General features: G+C 43.9%; 1 long non-coding RNA gene across 10 annotated transcripts in view; it reads right to left on the minus strand.

Moving 5' to 3' along the window:
- The window catches only part of LOC116665292, a 335,340-nt gene that overhangs the window by 134,004 nt on the left and 185,676 nt on the right, over positions 1–15,660 (minus strand). The window lies entirely within an intron of this gene.

The raw sequence follows: 15,660 nt of genomic DNA on the forward strand, positions 1-15,660 counted from the left end.
GAATGCTATATTGATTAGTCTATAGCATCCATATATTAATCTCCATTTTTCTTTTTCCTGCCAGCCCCCTATAGGAGAAAGTCCTGCAGCTGTTCTGAATCCCACTGCCAGAGGCATATTGTATCTCATTTTGATGTTTCACCAGCAAGTTCTGTGCCTCATACAGGCATACGCCAACGAGAACATCCCCAGTTCCAACCAGAGGCAGAGACAAAATCACCCTGTCAGGTATTGTTAGTAAGTCAGGATCATAAAAGATAATAAACTCTCTCCCATCTTTTATGACAGCACACCGAGATCAAACACTTTCCATACCGAAGCGCAAAGCCCTCAGGACCAGTTCTCCCCGACAGATGTTCATCTGCTATCTCGGTATCAACGTGTTACTTAATTTATTGATCCACAGAGGCAAGGAAATACAAAGAGTCTAGAAATCTGGTGTTGTACAAGCTGCTTTCCAGGGCTGTGAGCCCTAGAAATAAAGTGGAGACTTGATGTCATGTTTTAGGAGTTGTCTGAATATTGCCCTTCCGTGTTTTTTTTTTTCAATGTTTGAACAACAAAAAAAGACAGGTCAAAGAAAAAGCAGTTGAACCAAAAAACCCTCTTTTTGTTTTTATTTGTCATTTACTCAATAAACAATACACATAGCAGTGACCGACATGCTTTGCTATTCTTTATTAACTTGCTGATGCCCACCTGGTGCCCTCAGTCCCAGGTACATAAAAGCCTGGTTCACCCTAGACGTCATAGGATGATGAAGGATGGAGTACAATAAAAGTTGATAGTGCAGTGCTATGGAATCCAGTCTTTCTTACTCTACTCCATTCTGCACATGACCTCCAGACTGCTCACGTTAAAGCAGAGTTCTGATGGCGTGTCTCCTGGTTGACAGAGTCTTGGCGGGTGGCCCTGCCTGCCAAGAGGAGGACACACACCAACTGAAGTCCAAGGCCTTCCTACTTGGGGTCCCAGTGGCCGCAGCAGTCTTACCCTCAAACATGTTCTTTCACGTGCATACGCCCCAGCCCAAGTGGGTAATTTCACTGCTCTTCCTTACCTCTGACTCTACTCATGAAGTCCCTGCCCATCTCTGCAAAGAAAAATCCTAGAAGGATCAGGCAAAATCAATCTCCCTTTCCTTTGAATGCTTGTGACTCATCCTTTGTATGACTCCAGAGGCTACCTGTATGTAGGGTTCTCTCTCAGGACTTCAAGAAATCTGAGTAAAGAACCAGGTACTAAGCACCTTTTTACCTCACTCATCTCTTCTCTTCTTACAGTAAGTGATTAATAATTACTGTTCAGTGAAACAATGAATTAAATACCCTGTTCATCTTAGAAACCCTGCCCCAAAGCTTTTGCCTAAACTAAGAAGAAAAGTCAAACTCCCTTGGACTTTCCTCCAAGCTTGGCTCCAACAAAACTCTAGAATTAATTCTAAACTGCCTAGATAAAACCCCCTGGCAAACTGTCCACTTACCCTCTACCACCTGCCTGCACTGCCCCCAGCTCCCCTTCCCATACAAACCCACACATCTCGTTTTGGTCACGGGCTCAAGCACAACATAATCCTCCCTCCCCCGTGCAGCTTTCACAAGCAGTCCCAGCCTTCAGAGACCTCTGTAGTCATCCAATAGCCCATCCCTGTTCCACAGATTTCTTATCTAGAACTTGCAAAGCTTCATCATCATCATAAGCCAGCATTTGAAATTTGCATCTTAAATTTTGAAAGCATGAATTATATTCTCTTCTCTCTAAACTCCCCACAGCCTGTAGCATCATGCCTTGTTCATAATCAAGTATTTTATCTCTTTACTTTGTAATAACCCAAAGGAAAGTGGTCGAGTTATAGGTTAAATAGAGCCAAAGGTTATTCTACCTGATGGTTCAAACAAAATGATTTGCCATTAGTGAACAATTAAAAGTTCTCTCTCTCCATCCATACAGAGAACTGTTTTCCAAAATGTAACCATGACTCATTGTAAGAAATCACAACCTATTCCACAAACACACCTGCACACACATAACTAAAATTTTTTTCAAAAGTTGTCAATTCAATATTTACTCATACTTCGTGTGATGCAATCTAGTATTTTCAATTTTATTTCATTTCATTTTGATCATGGCCCACTAATGATTTTATGTTCTACAAATGGGACACAACTAATGGGCCAGTGTTGAAAAACATTGATCTAGAGGTTCCTAGACCTTTCTGGCTACTAGAGGGTCTCCAAAACCTTATAAGGACAGAGAAGCCTGAATTCTTCTTCCTGTCCTGAATGAACACTCAAACTCCAAGGCTGTACAATAAAACAGCAACAAGGCATCAGTAGCCTCCATGGTGATACCAATAAGGAATTCCCAAGCTGATGTGAAATAGCCATGGATGGTCCAGGTGATCATCAAACATAAAGCTACACTACCTAGCTAGAAGCCGTGTTGCCTCTCATCGTCTTTAGCTGACCATGCTGGTGTGGCTGAGGTCACAGGTCAATCAATTTCTCGCCATTTTATTTATATCACACCACACTCTTACCGCTATCAGTTTCTCGTAAATGTGCATCACTGGTCACTTGCAAAGAACTGTTTTAACTTACCAAAGACAGTACTTTTACTATCGCTTTCTCTTAGGAGTGGTTCTCAACCAGGCACGGTTTTGCCCCCACAAAATATTTCATAGTGTCTGGAGATGTTTTTTAGTTGTCATAATCAGGAGAGAGGAGTGGAGGGCTACTGGCATCTATGCAGTAGATGTCAAAGATGCCACGAAACCTCCTGCAATGCACTGAACAGCTCCCAAGGAATCATCTGGCCCAAAATGTCAACAGTGCCACTGTTGACAAACTGTTCTTAGCATCTTTATGCATCTTGTTTTTTTATTAGGACGGTACCATATTAAAGTCCACTATGCACACACAGAAGGGGGAAGAGCCATGGGCATCACTAGGAGATCTTACTCCACACCATCTCTGCCTGTGGGGCTTCAAATGAGACTCTATCAGGAAAGTTGAGAACTGTCCCTTGAAAGGTCCCCATAATCTCCAACCTTGTCCACAGAGGACCAAAAACCTCAGAGCGTTACCGCTTGCATCATCCAAATTTCAGGACTTCTAGACCTCAACTTAACAGTGGGGCACAGCTGCAGCCACCAGAAACCAGGCAGGGAAATGCAGATGCTCTTCCAACATCTGTAAGAAATGTAATATTTACATCCCTAATTCAAAACATATTCCTAAGCTGAAAACGTGTCCCCTTTAAAATGTTCCTTGCTGCAAAGGCTTTGGATCATTTGTTCAGTCATTTTCACTGTGCAAAGGTGTGTTCCCAGCTGCTAAGATGTTCTCTAATTCAATTACCCAAAAGAAGCCAATGATTGTTTCCCATGGATCTGGGGAGTCTCAGCTGACACCAAAACTGTGACCTCTTCAGACTTGGAGGTGCCTGTAGGGCTGGAACCCCAAGTTCTCAAGAGTGCTTCCTACATGACAGACCAAGACACCTCCTCAACAAAAAGTCCAGGATCTCTGTCATAGCTCCCCAAAGAATTCTCTTACTGAGTCTCTCTCTATTCTAATCCGTATTCAACCACCACATTGAATTTTCTACACTATTTTGTTTTTTTATTTCTTTACCCTCAAACCTCCTGTGACTTCTCCTTTTCTCAGAAGGATGCCAGCATCTTGATATTTGATGTCTTTCCCTACCTGGCCTCTACCATCTTCTCCAAACTTACCTTGTGGGGTATACCCTCTCATGTAACCCATCCCTCTGCTCTGATTGGGTTCGCCCAAGCTTGTTCTTGCTCTTGGCCTCCATGCATACTGTCTTCTGCACCAAGAAAAACCTCAAGTGTCAATCCCACTGCTGGAGTCCCAGCAGGAGGCAGGACAATGGCACCCAAAGTCCATAGCAAATGAAGGGACTCTTTTCAGAGGTGCAGTTAGTGCTTAGGGACTCACAGCACAGAAGCTCTGTCATCCCCTCCGTCTGCACAGCGATGTGCACAGTGAACAAGCTATCTGGAAGAGGGGCTGCCTGACAAGGGCTATAACCAAACGTGGAGAGGCTCATACAGCTGCTGCCAAAGTCTCAGCCAAGCAGGGAGGGACCAGAGGAAGATGCCAGCCAGCCTCTCCACTCACCTTCCTGTTGATTTAACCAATGGTGAGCCTACCATTGGTTGAACCAATAGGAAGCCAGAGTGCAAGGGAGCCAGTGATGCAGTCCATGGAAGTCAGCCTTCCAAGACTCAGAGCAGGGCAGAAAATGAGTGTGTGCAAACACGTGTGTGAATAACCAACACATCAAACTCTCTCCTCTCATCCAAGCTGCCACCTCCACATTGGTACTCTCTCCTCCCTCTGAGCAACCTGAAAATGCACCGACGTGGATCCTATTGTATTTAATATTTTCATTTGTTCTTTTATTTCTTCGTTGTTACTTAATATACCGTGTTCTATATGTTTCCTCCCTAACTGCACCTGTGAACAAATTGGAGGAGGAAGACTATTTACTACGGCTTTGCTTCCCCCTGTGGCTAAACCAGTGCTGTGGACACTGAGATGCTCAGCGAGTGTGTATTGAATGAATCAGAGAAATAAGTAAGAATCAGGAGGGAAGTTCTTTGATAGAGGATGGAAAATAATTACTCATTGTCCAAAATTATATATGGAGGACAAAATATAGTTAAGTATAGTTATATTTTCACCTTAAATTCTGCCAGAGAAGGTGCCAATCTCTCTGAGGTGGCCCCCCGCCCCCAAATCCTTTCTCCATCAACGCTGATCCACTTCAAAGATAAAGCTAATCATTCTTAAAAACAGAACAGCGATGTGGTCAGAGCTGATAAAGTCCTTTGCCCTTTTTCTGTCCATTTCAATCCTGCCCAGTGGAATATATGTCTTCTTGCACAAGAAGGGAGTTCAATGAGTACTGAGTTATAATGATGTAGAAAATAGAAAAGTGTAAAAGAAACATATTTAGAGTCCAAGGAATTAAATAATATAAAATCTTTTGGCTATGAGAACAAGCAGGGAGCTCTTAAAAGATTCCAGTTCATTTTGATGGCTGTAGGGTTTTTCAGTTATCTTCAAAGCCTGCCTAATTTTCTTTCTCATTTTGAAAAGAATTCTTTATTTTTGGCACCAACTCACTCTCCACAATACTTGGGAAATCATAAGTGTCTGTTCTACTAATAGTGCAGTTTGGGGGAATTCAAGTAGATATATATATGTGGCATTCTATAGCAAAATGCTTCAGGAAGGGCTTAGCAAATTCCATGTAATTCCACAGAGCAAAATCTATTACTCAAGAGATTTTAAATGAATACATTCCTTTAATAAGGTCTGCATTTTGGCAGGTTGCACAGAAGAGAAGGTATCATTGTGGACAATTTCAATAGGAAAAGTGAATATTTGCATAGTCAGGGAATCTGAAAATAGAGCTGAGACAAACAGATATCAACACTATTGTTAGCTCATTTCCCGTAATAATGTATCTTGGGAAGATTGAGTATCTGGTGGAGAATGGCCACTCCCAGGCAGAGAACATGAAGACAGTGTCCTGGCTTAGGAAGACTAAAGGACTGAGGGTGGGGGAACAGCTGGGAAGCCTAGAGTTAGAAGGGCAATGGGTTCAAGCAAAAGGAAGGACTCTCTAACAGGGCAGCCCCACGTGACCATGAACAAGTCTTCCCAGCTCCATCCTTCGTCTGATTGCCAAAGGATTATAAATCTTCTTTTTAACCTAGCAGCTTTTGAAAAGTTTGCTTAAGCTTTTTGTCCACAAGGTTATAAGAGGCCAAAATGCTAAGATTTTTTTTTTAACCTGAAATAGGTGTTTAGACGCTCTCCAGAAAGCAGAGAGCTTACTCTCCAGAATAAAACAAAGAGATCAATGAAGAAAGGCAATTCATCTTTACTCGGATTGCAGAGATTCTCCCCAGAGTCCAAGCTTTCAACAAATCCCATAATATGGAGCAGGAGGCCCAAGATTCCTTCCACCATCCTGAGGCAGCCGCCTTCAACCCCACTCAGTCCCACATAGGTACAAGTGCAGAGAAGTATTTCAATGAGAAAGAAGTTTTCACCACTCTGATCAGCTAAAATTTTCCAAAGGTTTGATTTTTGAGGCAAATTTTTACAAAATGGATGTCATAGAATTCTCTGAACCAGGGAGGGGGCAGTGTTTAATTCACTTAGGAATTTTTCAGATGCTTTTTGGATCTCACTAAAATTTTTTAAAACTTTATTTGTAAGGTTCCCAACCGGGAACTTATTTTATGCAATGATTCTGAATGAAGAATACACTCTTGGGCTTATTTAAATCTGTTTGTTTTGGAAATAATAAGGCACATTTATAAACACAAAGTGTCTTCAAAATGTGATTTCTAGTTTCTCTACAAAAGTCCTTTTTATATCTGTAGGCTATCCTACTGACCTGCAAGGCCAGAAAAGTCACACAGTTGGGTCTGACTGCTCAGTCCTGCCCTTTCAAAAGTCACAGAAGATGAATGTCCCTGACAACAGCCTGAATCCACCCCCTCAGAACTGTGGTGAGAGTGAAAAATAAATGTTTACTGAGTTTTCTTGATGTCACAGTAGAACTCACCCACGTTTTCTCAAATAACCTCATGATAGTCCTGTGAGGTGGATTTTATTCCCATTTTTACAGATGAACAAAGGAAGTCCTAGAGAGATTAGGAACTGTTACAGAGTCAGGATTTAAAAGCAGACTTTTTTCCTTCAGTCTTCTCTGGACCCTCCCATAATGTGTTTTATATGCTAATCCCTTGCTGCTAAAGTCCAGATGATTCTAATCCCCCGTTTAATTAAGAAAAAGATATCGTTTAAACCTTATTTTCTATGCTGTTCCGTGCTCATCTTCCCAGAAAACTAATCAAACTTACATGTGTATGAGAACCAATGGTGATTCTCCCCCCACAACATCCTTCCTCAAAGCCCAACAGCCTCCTGGCAGGAAAAAAAAAAAAAAAAAAAAACTTCTAAAGGGCCTATTTCTCGGTATTCTAAGTCTTCCAAATTTCCTTCTGTGACAGAGAAGTGAACGGGAGTGCAAGGAATTCTATCACCTTTCATGGCTAACTTGGTCCCCAAATTTCTTCTTGGAATTTTAGAAAGCCAGCCCCAAGTTCTGCAAGCATAAAAATAAAAAGAAGAGGCTGAGTTGGGGAAAAGAATGGAAAAGAAAAGCCAGGGGCTATGTTTGCATCTACTCTCCAACCCACTCACTATAGGAAACTGTAATTCCCTCCCCGCGTCGACCCCCAGCTGCTCACCCCGGCTCCACCCCCCCACCCACACACACACACTGCAAGATATGCTCCATCATGAGTTCTCCCAGCTCAGAGCAAAGCAAATCAGGCAGAACCATATAATTTATTGCACCAAACTGGAATTACCCCCACCCACTTAAAAAATCTGGCTTCATTTCAGGGTAACAGCCGCCCAGCTCTGGCAGGGTTCAGTCAACGTGGGTGATCTGTGACATGTGGCAGAAATATAGAACTCATCAGATTTAATAAACCAAAGTTCCACACCCAACTGGAAGGCCTCTCTCAACAAAGGCCTGGAGGAGTGACTGCAGGCTGTCTCCAGGCTTTCTGGGGAAGCCACCTCCTCCGAGTCCAAAGCTCCCTCTTCACTCAGAAGTCACAAAAGACCAACGGGCTGTCCCAGCAGACCTGGGAGGTGGCGGAGTCAGGAACAAACATGTGTGAAACAAATGCAGCGTTTTGAAACAAGAGAAGGTGAGGGAGCAGCAGTGAGTGTGGCCACCACGGAGGATGGGTTATTTCTCAACACTGTGCTCTCTGGGGAGTGCAGAGGGAGGCCCTTGGCATTCTCAGTGCAGGTGACAGATGCCCTCTGCTGTCTGCCAGCCGCGGTACACAAAGAGGATGTCAAAGCTGGTCCCCCAAGATGAGTCCCAAGAAGTGGTGGGGTGACTAGAAATCCTGTTCCTACTGCAGTGACACAGGTCTGTGGTGGGTATAAATTCATCTAGGATTTGCGAGTTCCCGGAATACCCACACAGTTGAAGTTCACATTTTGAAGGACAAGGTTTTAGAGGCAACCACCAGGAGCCCCAGAGCAGGAGGGAAGCTCTGCAAGCCTCTGCTGAGCCTTACCGCCATAGCAGCTCCCCAGTGATCCAATCAACAAAACGCATAGATGGGCAGGGAGAGCCAGACAGAGGCTTCGCAGGTGAGGAAAGACAGAAGGAACACTCAGGTCCTTGACATTGTGGTCCCTAAAAATTGGTCATTGGGACGCTTAGGCAATGGCAGTGCAGGACCCTACCCTCCACGTCTTGGACTACTTGTCCATCTGGTGGCAGTAATAATAGCGACAGTGAATCACTCACCGCCACACCAAGCCGCTTACTGCAACTCTGAAAGGCACTGTCATCTTCACTTCACGGATTAGGACACCAAGTTCACAAAGGAATTTGCCAAGGACACAGAAGCGCACAAGTCAGGATTCAAACCCAGGTCAGTGTAGCTGCAAACCCACCCCCTCTTTCCTTCACAACACACCGCCTCTGATGTTGTGGACTTAACTCCCCACCGTGGAAGGTCAGGCTAAAAGCCTAACCCCCAGTTCTATCAAAATGAGGTCAAGCTTAGTGAAATCGGACCCCGAGGGCATGGGGTGCCTTCTGCATGCACTGTTGTGGCACAATCTCTCTTTCTGATGACTTGTGCCCAGTGGCTAATTACCCCAGGAAAGTCCTGACGCCGGCGTGCCTGGAGCGAGCAGTCAGTGGGCTTCACACTGAGTTAAAACTGGGGGCGGGGCTCAAAGGGCCCCGGACTCAGTCAGAAGCTCTGAGTTCTTATCCAGCCTGTGCATCTTATTAGTGCCATTTCAGGCTTGTCAGTCAATTTCTCAGAGTCCTAGTTTTCTCTTTAATAAAACAGGCGTGCTCTTTTACAAAACCAATGGGTGTGTAAGTATGCACATGTGTATACAGATATATGTATGACATATGTGTATATGAATATCATTATTTTATAAACCAAAGGGGGGTAAATGCTAACATGTATCTATATTCATACATGTCCACTTACAAGGGATAAGGTATAGCTCAGTAGAGAGTGTGCTTAGCATGCACGAGGTCCTGGGTTCAATCCGCAGTATGTCCATTAAAAATATATAAACTTAATTACCTATCTCCCCTCTTCCCCCCAAAAAAAACCAAAAACATACACGTCTACTTATACATGCATACATGCACACCCACACACGTACACACTAGCCAACTCCACAAAATGGAAAAGTGAGGTATTAATATATAACCAAAGCAAACAATGCTTTAAGATTTTTCACATCTAAACTTAACTGATGACATGTTCTCTGAATTACCATGGAAGAGGGGCAAATATTACAGTTCTTACAGAATCCATAATATCTGTGGCTTGCCTCTCACTTGGAGGGTAGAACTGAGGAGGAGATGTGTTGGGAGGCGGCTTCTGTAAGACAGCCTAGGCAATCCCGCTGCACAGCTCCTGCCCTCAGACCCCCAGCCGCCAGCCAGAATTCTCTGAAGACATGAGGGTGGTCCTTGTAGAGTGTTTTACCCCTTCAGCCCTGGGCTCAACTTGAGACTGAGAACAGGCTCCTTGCTGCATTGTTCCTGGTTCTGGTCCCCGGGTCGCAGAAGCCAGGCTGGGTCTGGAGGCTCAGGAGGGCGAGGAGAGTAGCCTGTGTCCCGCACTCCAGCCCCTGCTGCAGTCCTGACTCCTGTCCCATCCCATTTCCCCTTGTCTTCTGTGACTGTCAGAACCCAGAATTGAACCCAGAAGTGTTGTGATCACTGACCTTCCCTCACAACCGGCAGTGCCAACCAGCACTTCCTGGACTCACTGAACAGGCAGACATCTGTAATTCAGTATATTTAAGAAGGATCTGGGACACACGTGGACTTCAAGCCTCCAATTTCCTGATTTTGTAAAGAAAACTCTGCTTCACTAAGACAGACTTTTAAAAGAGATTATTAACAGATGATACAAATCCCCCTTTTAAAAATTTTTCTGGCTGCCCTGTAACACGCATCTCTTCCTCGGACACTTTGTACCAGGGACGGTCTGAGGGCGACCCTAACCTCCCCTCTCACAAGCCGGCTGCTCTCCACCTTTTGCAAGTGTGTCTGCTCCCAGGACCTCTAGCCTTACATCCGGTGTTTGCCTGAGCATGGCATTCCGGACGGTGAAGTAATCCAGAAGAAAGAGTTTTAGCTGATCCCCTGCCATGTAAAGTCACTGTGACCCAAGCTGCTCAAATGCATTGTAGCAACAGAGAGACTCAATTAGACAGTTGCTCTTCTACCAACAAGATTATACAAACGACTAGGTAAAGGTAGCTTTCGATCTGCATGTTCTAATGAAAAGGTACACTGTACAAAGTGTGGCATTGGTCCTACACAGTAGACATGATCTATGAAAGATATCGTTTGGTCTTGCTTCAGCTGTCAACTCCTAATCTGCTGTTTGTGTGTGTGCGAGTGTGTGTTGAAGGACTGCTATTGTGAGTCATCTTTTAACGAGGCTTAGTTGAGTGGTTGAGAGTTCATTCTCGAGTACCGGTCAGACTCAGTTCTCAGCCAATCTTGGTCCCTGACCAGACGGTGACTTTGAGCCAGCTACCCAAAAACTCTGAGTCATTAAAATGGAGATAACTATACCAAATTCAAAGATTTATTTCTTGAACTACATGGGGAAATGTTAACTAGTAATATTCCCACCTAATCTACTTGTTTGGTCAATTGGTATGTTTATAGCTTATTAGCGTAAGTGAAAATGTCCCTGTTTGATGCTTCTTCTCATCACTTACTTGGAATTTTTCAGATTCTATACAGCTCTTAGTGATCTTCTCTCCTGACCTGCTAGAACTTTTACCCAACCCCGAACTGTTGAATCCAGGTGGAAATGGTGCCACATTCCGAGAACACTGACTGAATGATAGCCACGTCTGCCCAATGACTTTCCCCATCAATCAGGTGTGCTGGATTCTGTCTACTGCTGCTTGTTCACAAAACAAATAAAACTATTTTTGTGATGATCTGCTCCCTGCTGCATCATTTCTTGTGTCCTGTGAGATCTCCCTTCTGTAGGATACAATTGATGCCACATAGCCAACAAACAAACATCACACCAGAACCCCCCACACCCCTCCCCTCCCACCCACACACACACACAGGTTATGCAGGAAGAAGTGAAACTGAAGCTGAAATATTCAGCAAGAGCTCATTTTCTACACACGTGGGATTTTCAAAAGAAAACATCATTTTAACCTTAGCTGTCAACACATCAACAAAACTGTCCCCAAAGTCTAAGACAGTGTTCTCTGGCCCCCTGGAGAACGCTTCAGAGCAGACTCTTCTCCATGTCAGTTTTCTTCCTCTTCTAGCCCCATGCCTGGGTCATCCTTCCCTAGACCTCTACGCTTCTCCACTCTTGTGGTTCCGCTCCCTCAATCAGAATCTTTCTCTCTCAACCCCTAGCTCCCAACCCAAACACAAAGTCCAAAAGTCTGCCCAACCACTGCCAGGTCCTCAATCCTTGTCTCTTGGTCCCAAGTTGAGTTCATCACTTCCTTTGTAATTTGAAACAATAAACTTCCAATTGGAAGTGGACAAATAAAACACAAATGTTGGAGCAGAGTTCAACACCATTGGCCTGATAATAATGACAACAAAATTAATAACAATAAATTTAATTTACTTCTCATCTAAGATACCCCAGGTACTTCAGGGACATCCTCGATTTGAATTGCCACAAGAAGTCACTAAATTAAGAAACCGGAGTCAGAGGGGTTATTTATCTTCCCAGAGCCACACAGAAAGTAAGCAGCAGGTCAGGATTCGGAGCTAGGACTGCTGGAGTCCACAGTCTGAGTTTTTCAATTAGTCAGCACCACAGTTAGTTCCCCAGACTCACCGGGAACACTAGGGCTTCACACAGGTCAAGAGCAAGTCAAGTAACAACTCAGTTATTCATACCCAATCTTTGGGCTCCGAAACAGCCCAACATGAGGCAGCAATAGGAGGGACCCCTTTACCCAATATCATCAGTCCACCCGGGAACTCAGTCCTATAGCTTCACTCTCCTCAGATGCACCACAGCCCTTGCCACCGTACCTGGTAATTACAGGTTTTGCTCTACACATCTGTCTTCCTAACCAGACTGAGCTTCTCAAAGGCAAGAACTATTCTTAGCTATTTCTGCATCCCAGCACTTCATTTAGCAGATGTTCCAATACATGTTTGTTTATTGATTAATCCAAACCGAGTCCAGGACTTTGGATTATGATGTCTTTTCCCTGACTTTCTTCTCTCAGAGTCATATCTGCCCCCACTGCTTCTCCAGATTTATATTCTTTTTTTACCTATTTGACATGGGTTTTTTTTTTTGTTTGTTTCCATTGTTCATATCTGTTGCACTAACACAGAAAGCAGTTGCAGAAAGATTGGCCCCTTTTCATGAAAGGAGGAAACTGAGTCATTGGACCAGACGCTCCCAGCCTCATGGCTGTGCAAATACCCCCTCCTATTAAAATCCCAAGGATGTAGGGAATTACAAGAAAAGTTTAAAACACTTCAAAATAACATGTTAAAACACTTACATGTTCAGAATATGTAAGCAACTTCAATAATAAAATTTCCAAAAGCAGAAATCTAGGCATGAAGGGAGAAAAATGTTTTCAACTCAAGCACTCACATCCCATTACTGGTGACTGCTGGGTGCTCTGGGTTAAGAAGGACTCTGAGGCTCCGAGAGCAGGGAGTGACAGGGGATTGGGAGATGGTCACAGAAGTCTTGTATTTGCCATCCTTGGGGTAGCTTATAAGAAAATAATATCAGTTAACCATTGCATCATTTCAAACTTTTTAGCACAGTTCAGCAGGAGATAACCAGAGGTTTACGGGTATCCCTGTTTGCACAGAGGGGAGTTACAATCCATCATTTGTGGTTTCATCCCTCAGTTCTGCCTTATGTAACTATATTTTATATTCTTCTTTGTTGATAATAAAAGTCAGATGTCCACAGATCACCGGTGAGGAGAAATAAGAATTTCCAGGAGTGGCCATTTTGTTGACAATCAGTCAATAGGAAAAGCAGCTAATGCCACAGCATCAGGAAAGACCGACCATAGGCGAGGCACTCCCTGACCAGGACTAGTGAAAACGGGGACATGTATGGGGAGACACAAGTTTCTAGTAAGAGCAGTGATAAAATACAGCAGCTGCTCGCCCTCCTGACTGCCCACTTTATTCCAGACCCCAGTCTAGGCGTCTCCCATACGCTATGTTCCGAATAGTATCTCTAAAATGTTGAGGTGCAGAAACCTGTCCAAGGTTAAACAATGAACCACATTTTCAAACAAAGTCTATTTACTACACCAAACTGTATTTTGCCCCAAATTAGTTAATAGCTGACAGGAAGGGTCAAACTGTGAAAATAACCTGGAATAGCCAGTGGGTAAGAATGAATAACTGATACAAATGTTTAAAAGCTGAGCTTTCACTGTGATTTTTAGTGACCTATAAATCTTTTTTCTTATATTTTTTCTATTTTCTATATTTTTTCTATTTCCTATTTTTTAATAAAATTTCTTATATTTTTCTACTTTTATTCTTCGGGTCCCTCCAAAAATCTAGATTTGCCTCCATCGCTTAAAAAGATGCAGATGAGATGACACTGTCAATCTTCATCATGGAAATTTTTACACATTATTTAAATGTTCTATTTCACAAGGCTTTTTTTTTTAATTTACTAATTCTAGTTTGTCATTCTAAGTAACAGTTTAATCTGCTGAAGAGCATTTTTGGAATGAGTGAGTTCTCATCTTCTTTTTGTTCTATTCCTGAAGAATAAAAAGAACACACACACACACGCTATTTCTTGACCACCATGAGTCTATCAGACAGGGTTCTGGCTACAAGTGACCAAACATCCCATTCAAACCACTTAAATCACTTTAAGCAAGAAAAGATCATTTACTGGCGGTGTAACCAAGGAGACAAGCTTCACATAGCTTGATTCAGTGCTTAAACAGTGTCATCAGGGACCCATTTCTCACTCTTCACTCCTCAGCGCTGCATCCTTGGCACTGGCTCCAGGTTCAGCCTCCAAGTGGATGCGGGATGCCCACAGCAATGCTGCCTCTTCTCCTCACAACTCCGTGAGGACAGAGCCCCTGCGTGTCTCCCAGGAGCCTGGGAAAGGTCTAACTGCGTCTGTGGGCTCTGCATCACAGGTCATCCCTGGAGCAGCCCTTGTGGCTGAGGGGCTGGAGGCAGCTGGCTGGCTCAGGCACAAGACCCACATGCACCACTGTGGGCAGCAGCATCTACAGAACGCGGACTAAGGGAGGGAAAGAACAACCCCCAGAGGGAACTGGAGGCAGTATAGGTACCAGGAGAGTTTACAGATATCGGAAGTCAGGATCCACCACAGAGGAACCCCCATCGTCTCTTCACAGCAGCTCTCAGAAGCAAAGTCACAGTGGAGACCTACGAGGGTTTTCAGCATCTCTGCAGGGCACCCCCAAAAACCTCAGGGCAGACTCTCATGGTTGAAACTAGCTAATGTTGCCAAACTGAGATATAGTCCAGAGTCTCCCACTGAGGGAGGAGAATTTCTCCTTTAGTGAATATGGCTCAGAAACGTGCCACTTCCCAGAGAAAAGTTCTAACCCCAAAATAAAGAGCTATGTTGTTTTAGGCCAGTGGGAGGAAACTGGACACTGGGAGTTATCACTGAAATATGCACGTGGCCGTCGCAGGCCCATCACATGAAGGCTCATGCTGTCCTCTCAAAAAAAAGGGGGGGGGGGAATCCAGAACACTGCTGAAATATTCTCCAGGAGGAGGAAAAAAAAAGCATCAGGAAACTCAAGAGGCAAGGTTTAAGGAGGACTCATTAGACTTAAGCCTAAAAGCAGAAAGTCACATTTTTCCTCCACAAGAGTCTGCTATTGTCATAAATGACAAACAGAAGTGAGTGGAAGATATTTCTTATTAATGGGGAAACAGTCCAAGAGAGGAATGAATAGAGCTGGCTATCTTAACGACCGCCGATTTAACCAGTTTTGAAAGGTTTTATGAAATGTCTCTCCGTCCCCTTGATAGAAGAGGGAGGTTGTAACTTTGAGCACCAGACAGGCCTGTGACACCCCCGTGGACTGTTAGTCACTCACTAAGAAAGCAGCAGGACAGCGTGTTTGGGTGCAATGACCTCTAAACGGGACACGAGGAGCTCCTGAGGGGCTCAGATTTATTTAAGGTCAGGGCTGGGAAATCCCAATGGGCATGTGACAGGAAAGAAATAATTGTGGATTATGAGGGGGGAGACTATTCACAGGTGAAAAATGAGAAGACTTATGTGTTCCTTTCCATCTGGAGCCTGGTAGGAAAAAAAATACACAGAAGAAAATTATACATCTCTAGTCACCTATATCTCAAGCTAGAGCTCTAGTCACCTTGGGCAAACCAGTTGAGCCTCCAAGTCTCAACTGCCTCATCCATTTAAAATTCATCTCAAAACCCTTCTTCAGAGAAAGATGCACTGCATCCTTTGTAGTTGAGAAATCTGAGTGGAGTCTCTGTCATCCATGTGACTTAAACGGTTTTGGT

This window comes from Camelus ferus, chromosome 8 (genome assembly GCF_009834535.1).
Source record: "Camelus ferus isolate YT-003-E chromosome 8, BCGSAC_Cfer_1.0, whole genome shotgun sequence".
Taxonomy (NCBI): Eukaryota; Metazoa; Chordata; class Mammalia; order Artiodactyla; family Camelidae; genus Camelus; species Camelus ferus.